The sequence below is a fragment of the Colletes latitarsis genome, chromosome 9 (assembly GCF_051014445.1).
Source record: "Colletes latitarsis isolate SP2378_abdomen chromosome 9, iyColLati1, whole genome shotgun sequence".
Taxonomy (NCBI): domain Eukaryota; kingdom Metazoa; phylum Arthropoda; class Insecta; order Hymenoptera; family Colletidae; genus Colletes; species Colletes latitarsis.
The window spans coordinates 31,666,922-31,692,583 of NC_135142.1; the positions used below are offsets into that span (position 1 = coordinate 31,666,922).

The following is a 25,662-nucleotide window of genomic DNA, read 5'->3' on the forward strand; positions in this document are numbered from 1 at the left end:
CATTTACTCCCATTCATCTTCCAAAGGTCCACCGTTTTAATCGGTTAACTGTAACCTAGTTACCAAAGTAATATCCCTAGGAAACCTGTAGGCAAAGCGACGCCTTGTTCGCAATGGAATTGTTAATTACAACAATGTTACGCGAAGGACCAAGTTTGATCGATTTATTATTAATTCGATGAAAATTTTGAGGCTACTAATTCTGATGTCAAACACGAATGCTAACGAGCACCATAACGTTGGGTTGTCTCATAAGTTCGGGTCGAATTTTGTACCGTATAGAGCTGAAAAGACAATCAGTGGAGAGAATGTTAACATTTTCTGATAGTATCATCCGTGGTATTAAATTGTTCTCCCGGAACGTTGCATCCGGAATAAGAGTCATTCTTTCGAATATTTAGCATTTTTTCTGCGATAGCCTAGGTTGCGACGATAATTATCGAAGAAACAGATATCCGAATGGCCGCGTGGTTCGCGAATCGCTGGTAGTTTACGCAAACATCGATAACCGCAGATCGATACGACGGAAAGTTTCTAATTGCGATAATCGATGTTACTAATGGAGGTTATTCAAATTCCACCGATAATGTTCTGGATTATGGTTGCGGTTTCTAAGTGTTCCCTATCCCTTTGTACCTCTTGATCAACGCGATCACAGTGACACGCGTTTGCAGTTTACACCGGGTGACCCACAGCGATGCTGCCGTTGAATAGCGAGCTGGTGTGTTTGAGCGATCTCGCACGGTCGATGGACTCGCATAAATTAGAAGCGTTAATATGTGTTAGGGCAATACTATTCTGGTTATTGCCCAAGGGATCATAACGTACCCTGCGCTCGTTTCGCGCACCGCTATTGTATTTCCCGTTCCAACGCGATTTTGCGAAACATGGTTCAGTGAATCGCGAAAAGTCATAAATCATACGCCTACGAATGGAAACAATTAATAAATACAAGGTAGAGGGCAGGAAGGAAGGTAATTAAATTATTCCTTGTTACGTTTAAGCGTCTTTTTCTCCCAATAACAGCTCCGTTCGAATCCGCGAAACTAAAACAGAGTTCCCGGAAAACATTGAATAGAAGAAATAATGATAAAAATTGAGGGTAGAAAGCTCGAGAAAGTTATTAGTTGAATATTTTTCATCAAACATCAAAACTTTATTTCTCTTCCTATTTATAATTTTTAGGGGTGCAATTATTGAATCCTCGAGATCACGAATTTTTGTTAGCCCCTGCTCTTTGGGCTCTACTATATCCGTCATTGTTCATATACGACGTGTCTTTTAATATAAAGGTACGTGCTCTAAATATAGAGAAAATGTGAAATGGCTGCCCGCTATAAATAGGGGACCTAAATACTTCTCGATCAATGTAAATAAATATTCACAGAAACAGACAATATTTGCGTGTAAATATATTCTAGAGATAGGTTCGTTACAGGCAAATTGATTTAAAAGGAAGATTCAATGATTCATGTTCCGTATAGATTCTTGAGAAGAATATATACAAATAAAAAGAGCAGTAATTGTTTTTATTCGGTGCAAAATCGTAAAAATTCGTGTTGGTTTTCTTCAATAAGGATCTGATATTTCCCACCACACGGGCAGCAAATGGTTGACGCATATTCCAGTTGCGGTAGAATAATGATTTTTAATTAAATATCATGCTAGTGACACGAAATTGCTATTGCACTAACCATAGAGTAGTATTAACGAGTCGCAGACATGCCCTATTCGTTTGCGCATTGGTGTGGACGCATTTACGAGAAATAGTTTCAATATTTGGTATTACCTACACGCGTGGAAAGACGTTTTTAAACATAAAATACAGGGTGTTCCAGGTTTCGGTAGGCAAATTTTGTTTCAACAAAAAAAAAAAAAAATGTATAAACCTAGATCTCTGAAAGCTTCATCGAACCAAGAGAACTTGCGTTTACTACGATACAACGTGAGCACAGATCTGCAATATTTACTTTTAGTTTGTTCATACAAGTTACGTTTACTATTCGAAGCCTTTAATTATTTCCATAGACGATAGACCTTTCAATTGCCATATCCGCCATATTTGTTATTCGCTTGTTCGAGTCATGTGACATTTGTATTCCCAGTAGTGCTTTACAAGTTCTCGCGAAAGGATACACGGTTACTCGACGCGTCGAAATTATTAAAATGTTTCACTCCGGCAAACGCAATCAGGGTGGTCATTTAAACGATACTGTATTCCGCGGTACGTCATCGATACGCACAATGAGCGCCAGATTATCGTTTGTAGCTTTAATTTTATTTCGATTCAGAGTTCGATCGCTCTTATCGGAAAACTGTATATGTACTTGCTCCGCGTATTAAGACCAGTAAGGAAAAACAATCGACGGGATTAAGTATACACGCATAATAAAAGCGTGCGCGTCGCCCAAGGATTTTGATTACGGCGGCACGGTCCCGGCGTGTGTACGGCGATGCCGGTGTCGCGGCCGTTGATTGGCCGAACGTTACGCGGCGACGTCTCCCATTGGTCGAGGCGCGGAGGTGCGTTCGATAGCCCGGCTCGAACCCCCAGTACCCGGCAGAGCCTCGCACGGGAAACTGCTCCGTTTACGTGTCGCTGGTTCACGAAGCTCCGAAGCTCTTATCCGCGGACCGCGTGCCAAAATCAAACTGTTTCGGCCGTTCGTTACGAGACTCTCGTTTGTCCATTCTTACGTCTTCGCGACCACGACCGTCGACCGCGTCCAACGACGACGCCGTTCCTCGATCTATCCCTCCCGTCCATTGGTTTCGTTAAACGACGCGCGGTCTGGACGTTCTCCGGCAAAGTCGCCGCGACGCTGTTGTTTTTCTCCGGCTGTCAAATCGGAGCGGCGCGACTCCGCGGATCCACCGACCGCCGCCGGGTGTCGTTACGTGCTTTCATTGTGACCGAGCCCTTTTGTGTTCCGCGAAGCCCTCGTTTATATCCAGTGCCCTTTTGTTGCTTTTCGAAGGATTTTTCATCCAGCATCCTGCGGGACTCCGACCGGGCCGCTTCCTCTCTGCGCTCCAGCCACTGGTAAGCACTTTTCTTTACGGATTCAAACGACATAAAACATCCCTAAGATGTTTTTCTCGATACGCAAACGCATTAACCCCTCTCGGTTACCGAATTTCAAATGTTGAAAAATTAGGAATACCAAATAGTCTCGATATTGCAAACTCAAAGGGTCCCTGTTATGGAATTGAGCGAGTTCCGTGTAGCACCTTTGGCGTCCAGTCGCGTTCCACGCGCGGTTACGTTGCGTATCGCGATAACAGGTCGTACCTGGTCAAAGGTCAAGTCCGAACCGTGTTTATCGCGTTTCCGTCGATTGCCACGGAGACGTAAACATCGCGATACGAGATTGTACGTCTACGTATGCAAGAAGTTCTCTCGCTGGATTTCTTTGTACGTGGTAGTTATTTACCAGAAGGCAAATACACCGTTCCCCTGGACCCGTCGAACTTTGAGCTTTCGGTCTCGATTTAAAGCCCGTTCGCAAAGAAACCGTCAATATTTGTCGACGACGTTTCAGTCGAGACGTTTCCGCGTTGTCGTTTGTCACGCTCCCGTTCAATATTTGGCTTTTCGCGGCTACCGCGGGGCTTTATGCGGCGATCCACGTCACCGACGAATATTCCGCCGAACTTGTTGGAATTGAAAAGTATTTGCTCGGGGCCGAGTGTGCTCACGAATAATTAGAAGGTTTGCGCGCTCCGCGAGACGGGGACACTATGTGATATTCAGTTTTAACAACACTTTGCTTTTAAACACCGTGTCGTGGTCTCCGGGAACGAGTGGGTGACTTCAAAAGGTACGTTCTTACGATCGAATAGCGGAATGTTATGTTTAGACTGTGAAACATTCGATTAATCTTTGAATACCGTTATTACTATTATTAAATACCGATTTACCAATTTTCTGTAAATGTTCCCCGAAGAACAGTCGATCAAAATGGTGGAACCTGAGTAGTGGATGCATGCAAATTTGAATTCGAAAGTATAGTTTCGGTTCTAAAGCGTTTGGAGCAAAATAATGTAAACACGAGAAATTCTGGGCTCCGTTGGATCCCAGCTTTACTTTACGATTCAAGGCAAACGCTGCGAGCAGAGAAAGTGTTTTCTTAATTTCGATGATAATTGCTACCGTTCCTTAAAGAGTGGTAAAATTAAAGCAGCGGATTCTGAGTCGTAGGTGCGCAGAAATTTACATTCCAAGTCGTAGTTTCCATCTCTAAGAGTTTCCAGCAGAATTTTTTAAACACGAAATAAATAGAAGGAAAAATAGTAGCAAAATTGGTTGATTTTCAGCAGATTTTCGAGCCCCAGTGTGCATTTTTAGGGTCGAGAGTTAATGTCGTGGGTAGAGAAATTGTTTTCTTGATTACGACGAAGAATGGTGAAATTGTAAAGCGTTTGGAGCAAAATGATGCGAACGCGAGGTAAATACAAAGGTAAACGCTGAGATTTGTTGGATCTTCGCGCGCTATATTAGGATCGAGGGAAAATGCTGCGAGTAGAGAAATTGTTTTCTTAATTACGACGACGCGTACGATGGACGATCGCTTCGAATCGAATCGCGGCGCTTTAACTTCTGGAATCCACTCGCACGCTTCCTGTTGGTTCGTCGAACCCTCGTCCTTACTCTTCGTGCTGCAATGAGACTAGAATTCATCTCCGTGGGCGAGCTCTCGCTCGAGATGCAAGGGCTTTCCTATTCCTAGCACTCTGCAAGAATCCACTTCTCTATCTGTATGTTTTTCTATAGTTAAACTCTTTCCAACAACGTATTTACAAGTATTTTTCTGCGTAGGTCTCAAGTATGTTACATAAATGTTATTGCAAATAGAATTATATAATAAATATTGCAGAAATTCTGATACATCTACTCGACACATTAAACACTTTTTTCCGTGGCTAGCACGAAATTGAATTTACATATTTTACCCACATTTTTACACACTCGTGCGACATAAATGTTTCGGTTAATGTTCTGAAATATTCAGGATTATGCGGAAAAGAGGTACATGATTAATGAAAACACGTTTATCTCTTTTAAAATTTCGAGTGCAATTTTCAAACATATCGTTGGTTGTCTGGACAACAACCAGCCACTGTCCATCGTCATTTACTCGTATAAATAGCTGTACATTTGTTCGTTAACACAGGACCGTGCAATTTCAAAATAATGACCCGTCGTCCATTACGATACAGTAACGAAAATATTGTTTTATTTAAAGAATTAAATGTCAATCTCTTAATCGTGCAAACATCGTATTGTATATTTTTCTATGGCACAGTTTTCTATAAGCAATTAACCACGTTATAAGAGAACCTGTCGTCGTAAATACACGGGTTTCGATAAAAATTGATTCAGCGATGCTCGTAAATCTACTGTTAAGGCTGCGGCGTCGGAGCCTTTTGCCAAACGCGATATTGTTTCCGATAGCAATTTGTAAACACCGCGTAATCGCGAAAAAGGTGAGAAAATGAATTGGTTTTATCGCAAGCTTTTTAATCGTTCAAGAACAATTGGATTATTCTTTCGTACGCCTGAAAACTAAGTCACCGCGATTGCTCGCGGCGAGGAATCGCACAGAATTCTTGTTTCTCTTTTTGGTACGCGACACTGAGAAGAGTCGGAAGTCTTTCCTTTCCCCTCCGTCGTTTATATTTTTGCACCACTCGCGTATAAATATTTGCGCGAGTCCAATAACCTTCGCCCACGACACGTCCATGTTATCGGATCGTCGTGACTGCTCCGTTTAAAACGGATAAAATTCACGAAAGCATTTTCTATTTCGGCCTCGAATGTACAGGCGTTTCGGTGGAACGCCATTCTCCGTTTTAATAGGATTGCAAGACTCTTCGGTTGACCTAAAATCTACGGTTTATGCTAAAAAATTCGAGATCTCGCAAAAATGCACAAATCCTGAGTTTTATTCGTGTTCAATGTTGCTGTTCGTGATATTAAACGTGATAAATACAGTAGTTTTCTTGGATAAAATTTGTGTAGTCACCTTTTTCTATTAGGTATTGTATGTGGCATAGAAACAGATTCAGCGATGACGAACAAACTGTCCTTCGACAGCTGGGAAAATCGCGTTCCGTGAATTTTTGCTTGTTAGACTTTGAATACGACGCAGTATAGACGACGTAAACATTTGATAATGTTTGGCGTGAGCCTCTTCTAACGCGAACGTAAACACCGAGCCGTGATTATGTTTTTTATTACTGTATTAGCTGAGATTACGTTTCGCAAAATTTAAAATTTTCTGCCATCGTTCCTCTAACCGTTTCAGAAATATAACTTACGTTATTGTCGATATCTCGACGAATAACCGCGAATTTTGTACTTTAATTTTTATTGTAAATACCGGAGAAAGTTCCCGGGGCAACAGAACTTCGTTGGCTGTTTTTATTACACAGATTGATAGCTTTTTCTTCTCGTCCGTGTACACATTATGTACCCGCGAATACCTTTTTTTTCTTGTTCTCTCGTGAAATTATAATAACCACCTTCGTCTCTTTCAACCCCTAGCGCATTTAATTTTTTAAATCCAGCGTATTTCCTGGCGACGCACCTACCCATTAAAAGATTAAAGCGAGACAGCCCTCCGTGTACGAATGTAATTTCTGCGGTGTGTGCACGCGCGCTGTAATAATTTTATTTTTCGCGTTTCGAGCCGCGGAAGGAATTCGCGAGTGAAAACAGAAAAAAAGAATAAAAAAAAAGAGCAGAAAAACGAGCGGTAGGGATATTTTTCGCTGTACGCCGTCGAATCGTTTCGCCGTTCCGCGTCGCAGTCGTACGGATTATTTATAGAATATTGCCATATCCGCAATATGTAGATAACCACACCGTGCCGATATTGGTTTTACGTACGCGGATCTCCCCAGTTGCACGACGCGTGTACATGTATTTTTGTTACGAATGCAAAGGGCCGCGAGTCGGTATCGAGCGAGAGCCGACCCGCTGTGTTTCCTATAAATATGTACCCGTTTCATGTACGAGTCGAGCGCGATAGACTTTGAAGAACCCGCGAGAGGTAACTTATTTTTTTTAAACAGACGAAAATCCTCTCGATCGTCAGCCATTGTTCGCCGGGGCCAAAGGCAACGCGCGTCGTGACGTTGAATGTAAAAGCGAACCGAATGTTTTTCTATTCTCTCTTTTTTATTTTAATCCTTTACGACGCCGCACGTTAGTGGGAACTCGCACGCGAGAAGACGAAAATCTTTTCTTCTCGTGCTCCGATCGTATCTCGTTTCTGTTTCCTTCGCGGGAGGTAAAAATTTCGATAATCGTGTGCTACGTGTATTACACTGGGCTTTGCAGAAACGCGTGGAAGCAGCAGAAGCGATGGTTTTGGACGTCTATTAATTAGGAGCGTGCGGGTATTGTTGGAACGATTTATAGAGTTTGCAATTCGCTGTAATGGCGTAACGGTACGAAGGAATGGCGCTGTTAATGGCGAAGGGCTGAAAGGGAATCGCACGTTGTTACGGTAGGTGTCCGGAAAAGTGGAATTCGTTAAAGCCCCTTTTCGTTGCGCGGCAGGAAACTCGGATTACATCTTATTACACGTGAGAACACCGCCGCTGCATTTATCTTTGTGCGTACTTCGGGATAATAATCGTGTCCGTGAAATACCGCGCGTCTCGCGTACTGTACGTGAGAAAACGGGGGGAGGGCTTTTCATTCTTTCGCGAACGTTTAATTGCGAACAGGAACGTGCGACCGTTACAGTCCCTCATAAATATTCGTTTGATCTTTTAAATCACAAATTTCTTCCAATAACGTTCTCGACCTCATCATACTCGCTACTGCAAGAATAAACAAAGATAATAAGCATAACTGTTTGAACCATTAGAAAGACACGCTCGGTTGCTCCGAGTCTTCGTTATGCCCATTCATTATAAACGAAACAAACATTCGTCTTTACGCCGTTTGCCGCAAATGTACTCGAAACGCTTTGAACAAATGATGGTTGCTTTGGCTGGTTTTTACGCTATTCCTCGTTTGCCGCTATGACATCTTCCTTTGCTAGCTGCTTTCTTGGTACGTTCTGGTCGAGGTATCTTAGAAATTCTTTCCGAGAATATCTTCAATTGCATTCGGTCTTGTTTTTAAGGAACGACGTTTTTTTATACGTCTCGAACCAAACTGGTTACCAGCAAAGTGTCTTCAGTTTCGTTTGGTCTTCTTCCATTCTTGGCAATTCGATATAAAAAGATAGAATGACGTTGCACACCTATTTCTGTAGAAACTAGGATTCTAAACCTCGTTATAATCTGCCACAGTCTGCTCGTGATTCAAACTGTTTATCTTCAGAGCCTAGCTCGGAGTTTGGCCGTAAGGATGAGAATTACTGTAACGAAACGTGATAAATTTGACGAAGCGGAAAGGGTTAAAAAGTCTATAGTAAGGTAAGGTTCGACGTTCGGGTACGTGTCTTCCCGTCGATACGCCACTTAGGCGCGTCATTGTTCGCCGAGGCCTGTTTTGTTCGTCGCGGAACGTTGTCTCCGTTCACGGACTATCAGGTTCGATCGGGATCCATCGATTCGCGATCGAAGAGGCTCTCGAATCGGGTATAGGCAAAGGGATACGTGCAGAAAAGCGCGACAGAGGCTCGACGAAGCAGTCAGAGTCCTCGAGGAGGGTACGAGAGGTGACTAGAGTGGTTCTAGAGTGGCTGGAGCACCAGGGCGAACAGGACTCGAAGAACTTGCGGGAAACCTAATTCGAGGACGTACGTACCCGATGGTAGGGACAAGGGCTTCATGCATATTCAGCGTATTTGTGGTCAGAGCATGCTGGTAACTCATTGTACTGGAAGGGCTAGCCTTACCTTGACGCGAAGGGTAGGTGCATGGAAATTGGCAAGGGTTGGCGGCGTTCGTTACTCGAAAGCCGCGCGACAGGTGAAGGGACTGTCCGTCTTACGCCTCTCTTTCTATCCGCGCACCTGGCCGATTTAATGACTTCGGTCTAAATTGAAATGGCCTTGGGGCTTGTTTCCGGGGCAGGGTCTGCTTGTTCCCGACAGTCTGCTGCTTAGACTCTAAAGAAATCTATCCTTTGATCTACGGAGGTGAACTTCTGACGGAAGGGAGCACGGGAAATTGGCTCAAACCACTTGTTTGGACCAATTTCTGCGATTGTTTTAACCGTCTAACTGCATAATTCTTACTTTCCTCTCTGCTACCCTAAACGATACTGGACTCTTTTCAGACCCTGCAGTTACTGTTTCTTTAGCTTTAGTCCATCGTCTTATCTATAATGTTTTTTTTAACGAAGTAACTGCATATGCTTTGCTAAATCAATGGCGTCGAATACTGCTAGAATTCGCTCTCGGAAAGGATAACAGGGTAGCAAGCGTCTAATACCCGAGCCCTTTTAGGGCTTCCCCGTCTCGTAAATGTAAATGATATCCACCGGGTCGACGAGTGAAACAATGTCTGCGCGAGAAAGTGTTCGTCCCTAGTAAACAGGTGTGCCCAGCCATAAACTTTGTTGGCAGATGTTTGGGAAATTATTTCGTCCACTCACAGAGCACTGCTTACGGCTTGAGAGCACTATGCTTTTAATACCTCGGTTATTCACATATAAAATGTACGAATGTCCAGCAACTAAACGAACACATCAAACGTTTTATACCTATACTCAAGTTTGTTCAAAGGAATTAGTGTAAAACCTAATTTCTCCTGAAATTTATCACGCGTCTAAAGTCGTATTTTAAACAAAAATTAATGGACGTTAAAGAATTAATCGATACTGCAAAAGAGTATGGAATATTGATTGCTTCTGCTGGCATCGATGTCTCCGGACGCAGGGTACGATCGTGTCTCTCGATCCCTCGCTTCAAAGCATAGTTAAACACGAACGTTTACTGTATTTGTATCTCTGCAGTTTGATGCCCGACTGGTTTTATTTTATTTTCTTTGCCGTACCTCTGCGGCTATTTTGTGTTATTTTCTACTTTCCTGCAAATGGCGTTGGTCGTAATTGACCAACCTCAGGCAACATGGTTTAACAACTTACTGGAACTCGTCGACGACTAGTTTCTTCTAACAACATTTGCAAGGTCTCGTGGTTTCCTGCTGAGGGCGTGTATTATGTCGTTCAAAGCTAATGGTACGTCAACAAGTCTCTTTCGTGCGACGACGAGGAACGTTTTCCATTCGTACGGCGTTCTTGTTCTTGAAAACAGTGCGGAATTAAAACGGTTCGAAAACGAGGCGGTTGTTAGAAATTCTTAATCTTAATATCGTGACACTGCTCGGAACTCACCCTCGACTTGAAAACGTGCTCGATGGCCGAGACACGGACTGTGTTCATTTTTATAAAAGTATTCGACGGTCGAATACTCATTGGGGGGGAGAAAAATCTCGGGCATTCCAATTAGCGGCGTCGAATGAAATTCTAATTTATCGTGAAGTTTCATTTGAATGTCTTTCGGATTATGGGAGATTCGTAGGGAAAAGTGACGAAGACCGCAAAGGATTTTAGGAGTCGATGCTCGGTTCTTGCTTGAAAGCATCCGGATTTACATATCAATGGAAGATGTTTATTGATGACTTTTCGTTTCGAGAGCGAGATGGGAACAGGGAAAGGGACGAAAGGAAGCGTACAGTCGAACGGGTGTACTCGTTACGAGTAAAAGTTGCTCTGGGTCCTCGAAGAATATTATTCGAGGAGATATCTTGTTATTTTCGGCGTTATTGCGTGTTTCACAACGTATGCTTCCATGGGAAATGTTTCGACGGTCCGTCCCTCTGTCCTTCCCATGATAAACCATTGCAACGAGCAAAGATTCTTCGAAGGAGGGTTTCACGTTGCCGGGTAGCTTTCTTTTGTCTTTCGACAAGGTACGGAATAACAGGATTAAAGAAACAGGCTTCAGGATTTCCAGGATAGACGAATTATTTGCAATGTCACGATGCGACTATTGTACAATTTAATATTTAAATTTCAATGCTCGCTCTTTTCTTATATTCGCGACGGAGCAAAACCGAGGAAAACATACCGTTCTTATGCGAATTTCGTTCTTGTCTCGGTCAGGATTTTAATGTTTCTGTTTGTAAAGCGAGAACACGCGAGTTTATTTACATGCACTGTTTCACAGTAATGATACTGCAGTATTCATAAGGTTTCCGCACGCCACTAACATAGATTTATGAATTAAACGAACATTTGGTGGTAAATCATGGCGTCCTTATAGACATTCGAGCTGTGCAAATTCAGGGATTCACGAAAGAATTCGACACGGAAAATTATTTATAATTTCGAGAACATTAAATACGTTATTAGGATTTTATTCCTTGTACTATCTGTTCCGCGATCGGGGAAGCCTTTTTAGCTGTATTTCGATGGGAGATTCGGTACCGAAAATTCTCGAGTTGGCTCCGAAAGCCCTCGACTAGTGCTTTGCATATGCTCCACTGCGCCGAGGATAATGCACGGCTGTCCAACTACTATTTCCTTCGACAAAGGACAATTTTGCACATTGCAGTCACGTAAGCCCTCCCACTTGGTCGCTCTCCTCACCTGATTTTGGATTCCTCGCCGCGCCTCCTCCTCGAGGTCAAAATATTACCGGGTTCGCGCGCCGCGTAACACGGCTCTTGGAATCGTTTTCTGTCGGTTTCCAACCACCGGTTCGCCCAGCCTCCGAGAGCTATGATTATCCCTGATTTTTCGAGAACTCGTGCCGTTCCCAGTCGCGACGCCGCTGGTGTTATCGGCACAGGCTCCCGAGATATCGCGTTCCCTGAAATTCGAATAATCCCGTTTGCCGGAAACTTGCGGAAATCTTATAACGTATTTCCCGAGAAGCTGCCCTCCTCCCTCGCTTCTACGTTATCTTGATTTTCCCTTTAATTACACATAGTTTCTTTTCTCATTCGTTTTAGTAACGTTACTGATCTGCAAATATTAAAATTGTCGTCTCTCGTAGATACAATCGAGTAACTTGGCATTTAAAGTTTTACACTTTCTGAACAGAGTACAAGTTTCAAGCTTCGTTCTTAGCCATTTTGAAACTAAAGATTTTTAAATCTTGACTGCTAGAAGATTTCTGCGAACGAAATTGAATTCAACAAGACTCTAGGAAGCGATAGGGTTTATTCTTTGAATCAGTGTTACTATTGTCGTTACTATTATTTTGCGAGACGATCCTACAATGTAGGTACTCGTGTTACATTTCCACGCGTTCTCCCAACGGTACAAAGACTCAATTTCAAGTTCACACCGGGATTATTCAAACAGGAACAAGGTGTTTTGCGGTTCGCCACAGTGTGACCATGACACGTACCGTTAATATTCCAATATTACTTTCGTTCCTGATAATATAAACCCTACCCAACGATCGAGGATCGATGATCAACGTATATTTTCTTCGAAAGAAATAAGAACTTTTTCGATATAATATGGAATAACTGCGTATTACGAGTAGTTCTCGTTAAGTTTATTCTTGAAAGTGCAATATTTCCACAAATTCCAACTAACTCCGGAGGAAAATTCTGTTTCGCAAACAGACTCCCGGATTAACTTCCCCCGAATATGTTAATACGTCTGCGTCGATACCATCCCCGGTTGGATGCAAATCGCGTCGCCGCGAGAACGAATCACGAAACGAATTCTAGCGTCAGAATTAAATCCGTGTCGGTTGCGATGGTAAGTCGAGGTTTCTCCGAGACGGCGATCTTTTTCCTTATTTCTACGGACGACCGGATGTCGACGGTGCTCAATACCCAACGCGTGTCTTTGTTGTCTTGGCTTTTCCGGTTCGGGAAACCGCGCGATGTAAATTGGATTCTCGGAATCAGAATGGAAATTCGTCGGTGCGTAAAGCCCGGAGTTCGGTGTTTTTCGTCTGGTGCACGCGTGTGTGCATCGTTCTTGGCGTGTAAAGCGAGAGAAAGATGGAAAGGGGGTAGATCGTTGGGTAGGAGGAGCAGGAGGGAGAAGGTGGGTGGTGGGGGTGGTCGCATTGATTCTTCACCGAAGGCTGGAGAGTCGCTATAGAGGGTGGTTTTCAGCCTTCTCTTCTACCTTGTTTCGCTAGCTCTCCGCAAGTCTCTCTCGTTCGATAATGGAGGCTTGCACCGAGATGCCTACCTACCCGCTTATATCATACACACGATGCGCGTAAATATTTGCCGGGTTGCAGGTGCGTGTGTGGCCCCGTGTACATGCAGGAATCCACGAGTATCGCGTGTGGGTGCAATATATTCTCGTAGGCGAACGGCACACACAGGTACAACGGGCGTGGATACCTGCCGCGAACGCGATAGGGAAGTTCGAGGCTGAGGGCACTTTGCGTGATTGGCCGAGCAGCCCGATGAATGACAGGTCTTAACCTTTCTCGTTCGTTTCTCTTACTTCGCGGAAACTCGTCGATGGGTCTCGTCAAAACGCTCCTGACACCCTGCATTGGCACTGATTGGCCCCATAAGGACATACTCGTCATTACGTACTTACGTATTTCCGTGCATCGCGTGAACGGATCGAACAGCTATCGAAATAAGTTGTTGTTGCATTATTAAGATGTTACCGTCGATGGTTCTTTGCGGCGTTACGATTCAAGCATCGAGTATCGTTGAGATTTCTACAGGATGACGTAGCCTGGCCATTGTACTATCACAATTGCAGATTATTCGAATAACTTCGAATAAATCTTTATGCAGATCACGGGTCGGTAAACTCCCTCCAAGAAGGTCGGGAAAGTAAATATTGAAGGCTTTGCGGGCCAAGAGGTAAAATCGAAGACAGTGTATGGGCTGTATCCCGTAGAGCACGATTTTTCAGCTTTGCGAACCTTTGACCAGATTAAATTACCGACTAAAACTTTTTGGTATCTTTTTCTCATATTATAGGGGGCTAGAAAGCATAGAATAGTCTAATTTCACACCTTACAATTTTTACTCCACATATATCCCCATTGATTGGCTTCGTGTCATTGAAAAGGACAATTATCCCCCCCAATGCAAATTTGTAAAGAAACACTCGTGCGAGGAACTGATCTTCGTATTATTTCCTTCCTCGAGATCGTCCTATTTATCCTTTTTTTCGCGATATCATTGACCGCGCGCTCATTTATTTACGTTCCATCTTAATCTCTCACGTTTTATTTCGACGTGCGTGCGTATGCATGATAATAGATCGTTTCTCGAAGTAGACTCCCCAAGGGCCCTTCCGACGTGTACAGATTGTTTACAGCGATACCGGCAACCTCCCCTATGAATACCATTTGGTTGTATTTTCCGCGCCAAATTGTTTCGACCAATTAATTACACGCAGCCCTCGACGTTACACAATAGTTTTATACAGGAGGGACCTTTCCACCTTGGCGTTTAGAAATATGGGTCACCTTTAAACCCTTCTTTTCAGAGAGAAAGTACACCCTTAAGTACACCTCGTAGTAGCGAAAAACTGTTCCGCGTTGTGTACTCGAATCGATCTTTAATCTTTATCTTCTCGCGGACGCAAAAAATTTTCGCGGTTCTGTATAAATCTTGGCGAGAAGCACTTTTCTCGATTAAAAGAAGCCGATATCTATTTCTCTCCGGTTTCCCCTTTTTACGCGGTAGATTTTCGACGCAAGGGTTTCCCCGCATTTATCGAGAAACGATGTCGGGCCGGGCGGTGAGTAATTTGGTTAGGCGAAGTATTTTTCTCAAGCAATATTGGAGAGTACGCGGCGGTCGTACCACGTTTTGCCTTTATCAGGAACCTCGATGACGGCACTCCTATCGATTGAGGGTTGTTTGGAAACTTTACGCCCGGTACGCGACTATTTTCATACGTCCTTAAAAAAAAAGAAATTTTCGATTCGAACGTTCCATGTTCGGGCGAACGATTCTTCGGTATTTTTTAATCTGTACCCGTCGTTAGGGTCGTGGAATTTCAATTTTTCTGCTCGATGGCGAGCGAGTAATATTCTCCCATTGTTTCTTGTATTAGCGCGGCGAGGCTTAAAAGAAATTCGTTGGAAGATGGCGCGTGGAATTTCGCTCGACTCTCGTCGGATCGATGACAAGGTCCCGGAAGGGAGAGAAAATAGGGCGAGAAGGGTTTCAGGGAAGGCGACGCGAACGGCAGGTAAAATTGTCTTGCCAAGAAAATATTCTCTCGGCCGCGTTCGTCGCATTCCACGAGGATCATTACGTCAAATAACAGAAATCTTTCGAGTCCTTTCCATCCACCCTAACTTTTTTTCTTTTTCTCTCCGACTCGTGTTCCCCTCTACCTTCCTCGCCCTTTTCTCTCCGTTCTCACACGGGTCGACTCTATGGCCCTTTGCAGTCCAGCACCCTAACTTCCTATGGACTGTTGTTGCTGACTGCACCGTTCCCGAATTGCGATCGGAGAATCTTGAGCAGCACAATCAGCTTTGTTGGTACAATTCGGTGCACTTACCGCACCGCTGACGAAGGATCCGAATGTACCGGCATTAACCGGTGTACTGATCATCGTTGTTGCTTTCAGTGCAAGCATGTTCTACAGGGATCCCTTAAAACAATGTTATTTGCCGATGGTTCGGTTAAATTGATATCATTGTACCTTCCCGTTAACGTACGGAGCGCTTCAAAATTATCGTCGCGGAAAATTCGGGAAATTTCGGGTCTTGTCCTGGTTGAATTGCTCGAATGACTCCAACCAAATGGGCAACGACCCACGACTAACTTTACACGCAGTACTATTAAATATTGCAAGATATTCAGCCTCTATCCTCCTGTCATTGATACGTAATATAATTATTTAAAGTTAAACTGTGCGCACAGAATAAATTAAAAAGATGAACTGTTGAAATAATTTTCTGGTTATACCATACCGCGCCATTGATACGATTAGGAAAGTTTGGGAACGGCCGCTGGGGGTGGAAGCGTGCTCGAGCGTTGCGTTCATTAGGGAATCTTGCGATTGTGTCCCAATCACGGATCCTTTGAGGGGTTCCTTTGACGAAATAGTTTCCGTGTAACGAACCCGACGACAATTAATGCATTACGATCGACGATTATTACCGCCCTCGGATTGCATCGGGTTCGCCAGAGGGAACGCATAATTTTCATGGATTCGACAGACTGGTCGCATTCATGGACCGCGTTCACGGTCCATCAGATTATTTTGTCAAGTCAACAAATGCGTATTTGCCGTCGAAGCACGGTGGCGGATCCGTGTTTTCGAGCGGGACGCGCCACTTGAAGCTTCGAACAGGTATTTCCTCTTTTCCCTCTCCTCTCCTCGGCGCATCTAGCCTGCAGCAATGTAACTAAATCAACGAAACCATTGTGCCACGGTTAATAGCTCAACCGAATTAAGCTCTTCGGTCGCGTAAATGAGCTACAAATCGTTGGGGCCTGACAGGTTGCCGGAGAGAGTGCTTAAGCGAAAATATTATGTAGTCCTGTGTTATCCACCGTTCGAGGGCGTTAATTTTAATTCGTTTTATCGCCGAGTCGGGTTCTTTGTTCTGTTATTAGCGCGTTATTTTCGCTTCGTTGCCCGCCGCGGCGAATTACCTCGCAAAACCGTCGACGATAATGGACGAAAATTTCTCGTCCGTGAAGCCTACCCGAATAGGGATCGACGATACACACCGCGGCCCCCGGTATTGTATCAAATATTATTTCCCCATGTTTCTGCGCCGCCGGGAGCATTTGCTGTTTCACCGAAGCCCGTACCGTTCCAACGGGTCGAACAGAAAACACGGACCTCCCTGTCGAATCCATCGATGAACCGTATTTAAACAGCACAAGTTTATACCTTTATAGAGACTGGTATTATCCATCTATTATGGTTTATGGCTTCTACAACCCTTATAATCGTTTGTAATTATTCACAGTCAATCTCATACTTCGAAATCCGAATATTCCGAAATTGGCAAAAATCTTTCAATTGCGATCGAATAAAAATTACATCCCCCACGAATGGCGCGCGCGTACGAGTTTTCACGAGCGATGGAAGCTCGAGGGGGCGAAGAAAATGATCGAGTCGAGAGCGTCGCGCAAGAAACCGCGATGGTAACAAACAAAAAAGTCGTTAAACGGCACTTAAGTGGCATTAAAGGGTGAGACCGTGCCCGTACCTCGGTTCCGGATACTAACGACTAGTCGTGGGGTAGAAAAAAAAATGAGTTACTCTCGCGGGAGGAGAAGCAGACGCGGCCGTGGCTCGTAAAATCTGAGACGAGAGAAATATATATCGTTCGGGTAAGAGTTGGTCCGTGGTATCCGGTAATTCTCGATACAAAAGGCAGGTTGTTCCACGCAGCTGATACCGTTACGGTATCCCCGTGGATTTGTCGGGGGTGGAACGCGGCGGGTCAAGTCGCGAGCGAGAGTCGCTTCTTCGAAGAAGCTTTTGCTGCTTTTTTTTTTTTTTACGGGGCGTTTAGCTTCGTCGACCTCGCGCGGCCGTAAAGATAAATTTTAGCACTCTCGGAAACTGATCGCTCGGCCGAAATAATTCAGAGTTAATGGCGCGCGATATATGCGCGCGCGGCTCGTTACCAGAACGAATTATCGATGTCATTAGCCAAGTTGAAATTAATCGACGGCCCCGTTATACGCCGATGGCGAAGGACAATGTTCTAGAATGGCCGTTTTCGGCGCTCGTCGGGCAAGAAAAATGTTTACACGACGCGCGTCCGTACGTTGACGGTGTCGCGCATCAAACTGCCAATAAATTTGTCGCTACGGTCTGTTTTCGAAATTCAGTACCGGTCGCGCTTAATCGCCTCCTGAAATATCTATCCGATGAACGCCGTAAATCGGTACACGTTTCCTCTGCGAACCGTTCACCGTACAAATGAAATTTTTGATCAACGTTGCGGGACTCCATATAAATTCTGTCGAGGATAGAATAATTCACTAGAATCGAAGCTGAAAGAGTCAAGTGTGCAAGTGTTAATTAATATTTAAGAGAGATCGAAAGGGTCCATGTAATATTGAAATGACCACAGCACGAACTATTCAGCTAGTAATCCCCGGGTCTAAATTACTATATTCTGCGCGCAGTGGAGCAGCTTCTGAATCGCTTCGTGATGATATCTGTGTTGCATTCGGCGATCACGTGGCCCAAGACTTGGTCCGGCGCACGTGTAAACGTGACTAGACATTTTTCCGCGATTGCACCCATTCAGAATCGCGTGCTCCGATTTCTACCAATTTCGCGGAATTCAGCTCGCGTCGTCGTCGTCATCGTCGTCGGTCCTTATTCTCGCGTGATTATTCGCGTGCTTGGTAGTATCGGACCGTCGATCCTGAAACGAGGAAACAGAAGGGGAAAAGGGGAGCCATGAAACAGCGTAATAAGCAACCGGGATTGAGTTAGGCGTGTCGAGCGTAGGCGGCGTCGCCGTCCCGACAAACGCAGAGTCGAATGCTCGAAAGGAAAAATCAGGAAAGCGGGAAAGAGACGGGGAATCGGGGTACGCGTAAAGGCGAGAGAAGACGAATAGGAGAGACTCGACTTGATTGAACTTGCTCGCGACACCAGGAAGAAAACCACTTGGAGCGAAAGTTTCTTCGAATTCCAAATAATCCTGAATGGATCGCAATTTCTGCGCGGAGGGGCAGGGGGAGGAGGGATATTCCGTGTGCTTGAATCGGCAGAAAGTTTTCCGCGCCTCGGCTTTTCATCGAGGATAGCGGACGCGTTCCCTCGCGGCGCTGGGAATTCCGAAAATCGCCAGGGAAAATTCTCACGCTCTCGCTCCATCGTTTTCCGTTAGAAAACAGTGGGGCTTTTTGGGTCGCGGAATTTTATTTTCGGGTCGAAGCTATTTTTTCGACGATATTAACTCGCGAGGGTCGATTAAAAGCGTGTATTTTGAAATTCGTTTCTTTTCACTTTATTTATAATTGTAGTGTCGAGTAGGAGAAATCGAGGCTCTTGATATTCCCACTTCACACGTTCCCATTGTTGTTATTTTGTTTAGTCGTCGGCAACTCGAAAACAAAGGAGCGTAGTACATTTATTTTAGCGTGTACAATATATAATTAAGCGTGGTTATGTCCCCGTCGGGTCCGAAAGGGGTAAAAATAATCGAACATCCCCTGGTCGGGCCACCGTGCGCGGCGGTTTCGTTTTGGTTCTTTTCTGGTCGACGCTCACGCGCGGCAGGCGCGATTTATGTCGCAATTTGTAGACGATGAAACGTCTGGAAAAGCGGGACCGGTAATTAGGGAAATTATGCGTCACTGTACGTCCTTTCGTGAATCCCTGCCTGCGGTTTCCGCGTAGTTTAATTGAAACGTCACGGAAACAAATAGATCGAATATAATTGCCGACCGTCGCGTTGACGTTACGTTGGATTAAACGAGTAATTAGCGGGAAGTTCGAAACTCGTTCGAGATAGGCACCTCTTTGTCGGCGCCCACCGCTCGCTTATAAACGAATAACAGATATACGGGTACGGATTTTAAAGCAAAGTTCAAATAACAACCGTCTCGTAATGAACAAAATTAATAAGTGGGAAATGCTTCGAAGATAAAAATAAATCGCCGTTCCGAGCAGTTTATTTTTATTCGGTGTTCTTCGATCTCGGCTTGCACAGAGCTTGGCAAAAATATAATTAATATAATACTCGGTTCGAATGAAACGTAAAAATAAAATGAAGAAACGCGAGCTTTAAAGCTTCGTGGATCGAAACGCCACTTTTTGTTTGCCAGTCGAGACTAACGAACCGTGTTATTGTTTCGTTCCATAATGAATTTGCTTTTATTTTACGCAATTCACAATCACGAGAAACGTACGGATTTCCATTACCGCGCAAGGTGTTTGATAAATTTTTGTTCTCTCGGTCAGACAATAGTTTAATTAATGACGCATGCGGGACATGTTTACGCGCGCGTGTCTCGCTACCTGTTGGCAGCGAAGACAGGTCGCATTTCTTTGGTATCTCTTGATTCATAAATTATAACCTGTCGGTTACATTCGTACATGCAGCGACTACGGGCTCCCGAGGTGACATAATCGATTCCGTTCCCACAGTAAATCACTGAAACTACTTCTGAATTAATTGACCGACAACCTACGATACATTTTTTATCCTGCTCGGGATTAATTTCGCAATATCGACGAACGTTGAACGCTGTTTATCAATTTACGGGTGGCGGGATATTCGTTGCAACATTTTTTATCGTACATAGTGGGTTACATTATTTGAAATTAGCGTGTAATGGTGTCGGAAATAACTACATGTTTCACGTAAGATTATTATTTGTCGCGTTGAACCAGAGTTGGAAGAAGTTCCATCGTTAAGGGAGCTCGAGAAATCTTAATTTTTCCTGTAATACGTTCGTTTGCCGGGGGATATTCGTCCATCAGGCAGATCACCCTAACCGAAGAATGTTATCTTCTCGCCGGAGCGTTTCCCATCTTCCTTTGCCGGACCCTTCTCAAAAGATTGACTTTCCCACAAGGTGCGCTCGTTTTCGTGCCTCTCGTTTGTACCGGCGCCGACGGAAGTGTCAAATAGCTAGAGCATCCCCCCGGTCCCGACCAGGAGGGTGTGGTTTTACCTGAACCGAATCCCCGGGAGATTCTTGGACTTTGTGAATTAACGATTCCTTTGTGAGCGTCGGTTCTTCGGTCAGCTTGGTCCAGCGACTCGACGGTTTCGAGGTCCACGAACTGTCTTAATGTATCGTTCGATTAATGAATCAATTGGCGGACGGTTGATTGCGGTTTCCGTCGGTATTCGAACGGGATTCGGTCGACCGCCGTTAAACGTTTCCCTCGTTTCCTCGTTAAACGTGCCCTCCGACTCGACGATCAACGTCCTCCTAGTTCTTGGCGGTATTGCATTTCTCGGTCTTTCGCGCCCCCAACGGTGGAATTCGCCAGGCGACCCTCGGGGCATCCGTTGATCTCGAGATTAACGGATTAAAGTGAGTTCGTGCCGTCCACGCGAGAATACGCCGGACAACGAGCTCCCTTACTGACTCTACTACGCTCGGATGTTTCGCGAGTACACCGCAAATAATGTCCACATTGCAGAATACAAATGCGCCTTTCCTACAACGAAAATTCAACCATTTTTTCGGTCTCTTCCACTCGTCAACGCTCAGATACGTCCGGAGGAGACTCTGTTTCGTGTAACTTTGCACGCTCTCTGTAGAAAAAAGAAACGTAATTTAAGTTTTGGATCGATTCGTGATTCTGGCTCAGAGCGCCGTCGAATTTGGATCCGTGTAATATTTCGAGAAGCGACATTGAGCGGAAAGCCAACCGCGTGTATTGCCCTCCCCTTCCCCCTTGTCATCTTTCGTCTCTGATAGACGAACCTTGCCATCAACCCTTGGGGCATCTGTTAATCTCGAGATCAGCGGATCAAAGTAAGTTCGTTCCAACTACACGAGAGGAGCGGACGAAACGAGCTTCATTCCCTTTCTCTCGTACACTCTTCCTCTTCCTTGTTCTCTCTTGGTCCTCTCTTGCCCTTCTCCCGGTTCCCCCCGCTCGTCCTCTCTTGAATTCAGTCGGATATTTCGCTGGGAATCTTGCTGCGAAACCGTATCAGCGTCGAGTATTTCCCGGCAGCTCTCGAACTACGTTGTACCGAGCCAACGCGCGGAACACCTATGGCGTTCGATAGTAATTACGTAGTTGAACGAAACGTTTCAGTTTTACGAGCTCCCCTTCGGATTAAACGTATGCCTCGGGGGAGGTGTCGCGGCTGCCAAACGTTACCCCATCGCGAAGAAGTTTAATGAAACCGTGTAACGGAAATACGTGCCCGAGTATTCCGCGCTCGTACGTTCTAATTCGGAGTAATCGATGCTGTTGGTTGATATCCCTTTAAAATTTCTCTGCAAAGTCGATAGAGTAATGTCAAAAATAGAGAGGTAGTTGAATGGAAAGACTCGTAGATCAATTTGCGAAAAGTAGAGAGTACTTAATTTCCAACGACGACGTCCGGAGAAAACGGATTGAACAAAGGTGCAAAAACACCGACAGTTATAGGATTTCTGTTGGCGGTAAAGGGATTTTATTAATTTCATCGGGAGTAATTTATTCGGTAAGAACACCTAGAAGATAAACGCGCTGTAGCGGCGATAAATTATTATAAAAGCATTGGCACGTCGCGTGAACGCAGTACAAATCAACATGGTTGCAACACCGTGCCGTAACAGGCATATACGGGGGAGCGTATACCGACTCAATCGTTTCTCGACTATAGGACAATGTTTTCTTACCGTCTCCATCAGAACTTTACCAACGTCGGCGTCGCTGGAAAGTCGATAGCGCGAGAGAGCCCTTACTAAAAAGTCATAGACGTTTATGGGGCTCGTATACCTGGTCAATGGCTTCTCCGCTATAGAACAGTGATACTTTTTACCACTTCTGCCGGCAATTTGGCCGCTGGATCGTCGACAGCGTGAGTGAAGCGTCGTAGGAAAGTCCTGGGGCTCACATCGGACTTGGATAGATATTTGAACGTTTCAAAAATGTGTAAACTCTGTTCAAGGAAGCTGGAAGACAACTATGAGATCTAAACACCTGATCTAAATCCGATTTAAAATTTCCCACGTCTCGGTTGGTGGACTTATGGCCGTGTATGTTCTAATTGAGAGGAAAAACATTGTAATGTAACCGTCACCGTAACGGGTTTCGGATAGAAGTATGTGCAACGAGTGCTCATAAATTCAGCGTTAACAGCTCCTGGACGATAGAACAATGCGAAAGAGCTCCAGCAACGGTACGATCGTTGGATAGTCGATATCGTATCCGATCTCTTATCAAAGCCATGGGCTGCTCAACAACGGCGTAATGCTTTTTATCACCTTTACCGAACCTTCCGTCTACCCTGGTAGGTTGAAAAGTCGATAGCACGGTTAAACCCTCGATCGCGTTGGTTCGACGAGGTAGAATCCGCGCGGAATCGTATCGCGAGAAATCGGATTGTCGTCCGTGGAGGTTCAGCGATGTCGAACGCGAGTCGAGGCTCCGGGGCTCGATTGTACAGCAAGGCGAGACGCCTGTCGCGATGCATTGGTCATTCATGGTTCCTTCAACTTGCTCGTGTTTGTAAACATAGAGGAGAGCACGCCTTTAGGATTACTCACGGTCTGGATACCGGTCTGACCGATCCCCGAGAGCACTGGTTTCGCCTAAACTGTTCTCGTATTCACGATCTTTCTCCGGGGCGACTCTCTGCTGGAACTTGTAGTAGCTATTAGCGAAACAGAGAAGTTCGACGGGAAAGAAGTACTCGATAGAGCGTACGAGGTAGGAAGAGGGACGGCGGTACAAGTTTTGCAACGATTGAATGAGAAAACCGTGGAGCTGATAGAGCGAAAGATCAAACCAGACTGAGAGGCGTTGTTGGTCGACAAAGCGAGAGGCAGACGAGGAAAAAGACGCTGCTGGACCGAGAGAAGATGTTGGGCGGATCGGAGGGAATCGTGAGACCACGGATGGTAGGATCAGAACCACGCAGATGGGCAGAGAGCAAAGGGAGAACCTTGGTTCCGCGATGGTGGTAGGGATGGAACGTGGTTTGTTCACTTTCCCGAACGATCAGCTCGCTTCCTCAGGGCGCGGTCGTGACCTCCTACCAGTTGAAGGATTGTTCTTGATGAGAATTTCACTCGTAAGATCGTTGGATGGATCATCGACGCGGAAGGCTGTTTGTTAGCTGGTATCTTTATCAACGCGTTCCCGTGCCAGGAAGTCGTTACCACGACCGATTTATTTTCATTATTCGGTTCGTTGGGCGCGCCTGCTTTTAAACTCCAACGTTTTAATTCGACCCGCGTGGAAAATATTTCTATCTACGCGTGCGTACCGTATAAACGATTGTCCGGCGAACGCGAATTAGAATTCGAATCGACGAGATATTTCGTAACCGGAAAAATTTAACTACTCGACTCGTTCCGTAAATTACAATCCATTAACGGAGTTTTTAAATAGATTTTCAGTTACAAATTTCTTTTAAAATCATTTATGCCAAGTAAGAGTCGGCGTTCGTGTCTGATTTCTCCATTTGGAACAGTGAATTAATGTACAAAAAATACTAGTAATTTAATACTCGGTTTGTTGTTGACTTTGATCCACAACGTCCAGCAAAAACTAAAAAGGTTTCTCTGCTTGGAATTAAACTGGAACGTTTTGGTAGTCGATAAATGTACACGATGCGCGGTCGAGTCCTTTTCCGAGACTCTGGGATCGGAACTTTAAGAGGGCCGAACACTCTGTACGTATGCACGATCAGGGAGAGACAGTGGCTTTCTGCACAGTAGTCGAAACTAACTTCCTCGGTCCGAAAGGTTTTATAGAGTTTAAGGAACACAAAAGGAGTCGTACCTTAACGCCTGGACGTCATCGTTGCCGGGGGCTTGTTTTAAGTTCTCCCCGTAAAACCAGTTCTTAAAAACCGTGTAAACTTTTAAGCGGCGCTCGCGAGCAGAACTACGCCGTGTATCGTTTGCGCGAACGTAGCTGGGAATAGTTGTATGCAACGTTCGCGCGTTGGTGCAGTTCTCTTAAAACATAGTTATTGCTACGGCGGAATTAAAATAACGAACCGTGGAGCGCTGCGAATGTTTACAAACGGAACAATCTAACGCGAGGTGGCTGCTAAAAGTGCTCGCACGACGATTAATTCGTAACGAAACTTTGTATTTCTTTGACGAGTCTTTCGAGAAAAGAAATGTTTCGTTTACCGATCAATTTTAGTGCACCAATCGTAGATATTCTTAAACTGTCGTTTTTTTTTTCTCGTAACGTTTACAAAGAAAAAGTTATAATAAACTAGAAACGTGTTTTTCTCGGTCGAGGAGTTTCGTAAGAACGAACAGGAAGATATCGCGGAGGCCGCGTGTCGCCCGAAGAAGAATCATTTCGGAATCTCGTGACAGGGAACCGGTTTTTAAAAATCGTGCAAAAGTTGGAAGTAGCGTTCTACCGGGCGGAACTGCATCTACCTGGCTTGTAGACGTCGACGTTATTACCTGTAACGATCGCGGTCGGTCGAGTTCGTGTTGTAACGACAGCGGTCGTAATCCCGGCGTTAAAGGAACATTCGAATGCGACTGTGATGGACACTCGTGGTCACAGTAGTCGAAACTAACTTCGTAGAATTGCTGAACCCGGTCGCGGAGTTTCGACCGGAAGGAAGGAAGGAAGGAAGCTGTCTTCGCGCTTGAATGCCTTTGCAAAGACCGTCGCTTAAACATTGTCTAGATGTTGTGAATCTAGCTAACGAATCGATTGTACGCTACCGCGACGGCTGCGTTCGCAATCGAAACTATACAGGGTGATTCCAGAAACTGGGACAAGCGTGCATAACGTCCGGGGTGGAATCTTTTTCTGCATGGACCGCTTTTGGCAATGTTATGCCCAAATATTAGTAAGATAAAATTTTCCAAACTGTTGAAAATCCTCATGCTGAGATCTAATGCATATAATTATACTTTTCGGCGTAGCGAAACCTTCGACTATCCTAATTGTTTCCATTTTGCAGCGTCACTTTTCTGTAAATGATATTCTTTCGTTCGGCGTGCAACGCAGTTTCCAGAATCACACAATCGTGTATTAGTTTTGCCGTATTTCACTGCACTTCCTCATATTTATTTGCTTTCCCCTGGTAGTGCGTTTCTGCTCGATTTTATCTGCTGCTTTATATCAAGGTCTTCCGT

At 44.8% G+C, this 25,662-nt stretch overlaps 1 long non-coding RNA gene across 1 annotated transcript in view; it reads left to right on the forward strand.

Annotated features, from left to right (window-relative positions):
• The first annotated feature begins 2,905 nt into the window (after positions 1–2,905).
• The window catches only part of LOC143345637 (uncharacterized), a 109,309-nt gene continuing 86,552 nt past the window's right edge, over positions 2,906–25,662 (forward strand). The window contains exon 1 of the long non-coding RNA XR_013080287.1: positions 2,906–3,043. This is a non-coding gene — a long non-coding RNA (uncharacterized LOC143345637). The remainder of the gene's footprint in view (positions 3,044–25,662) is intronic.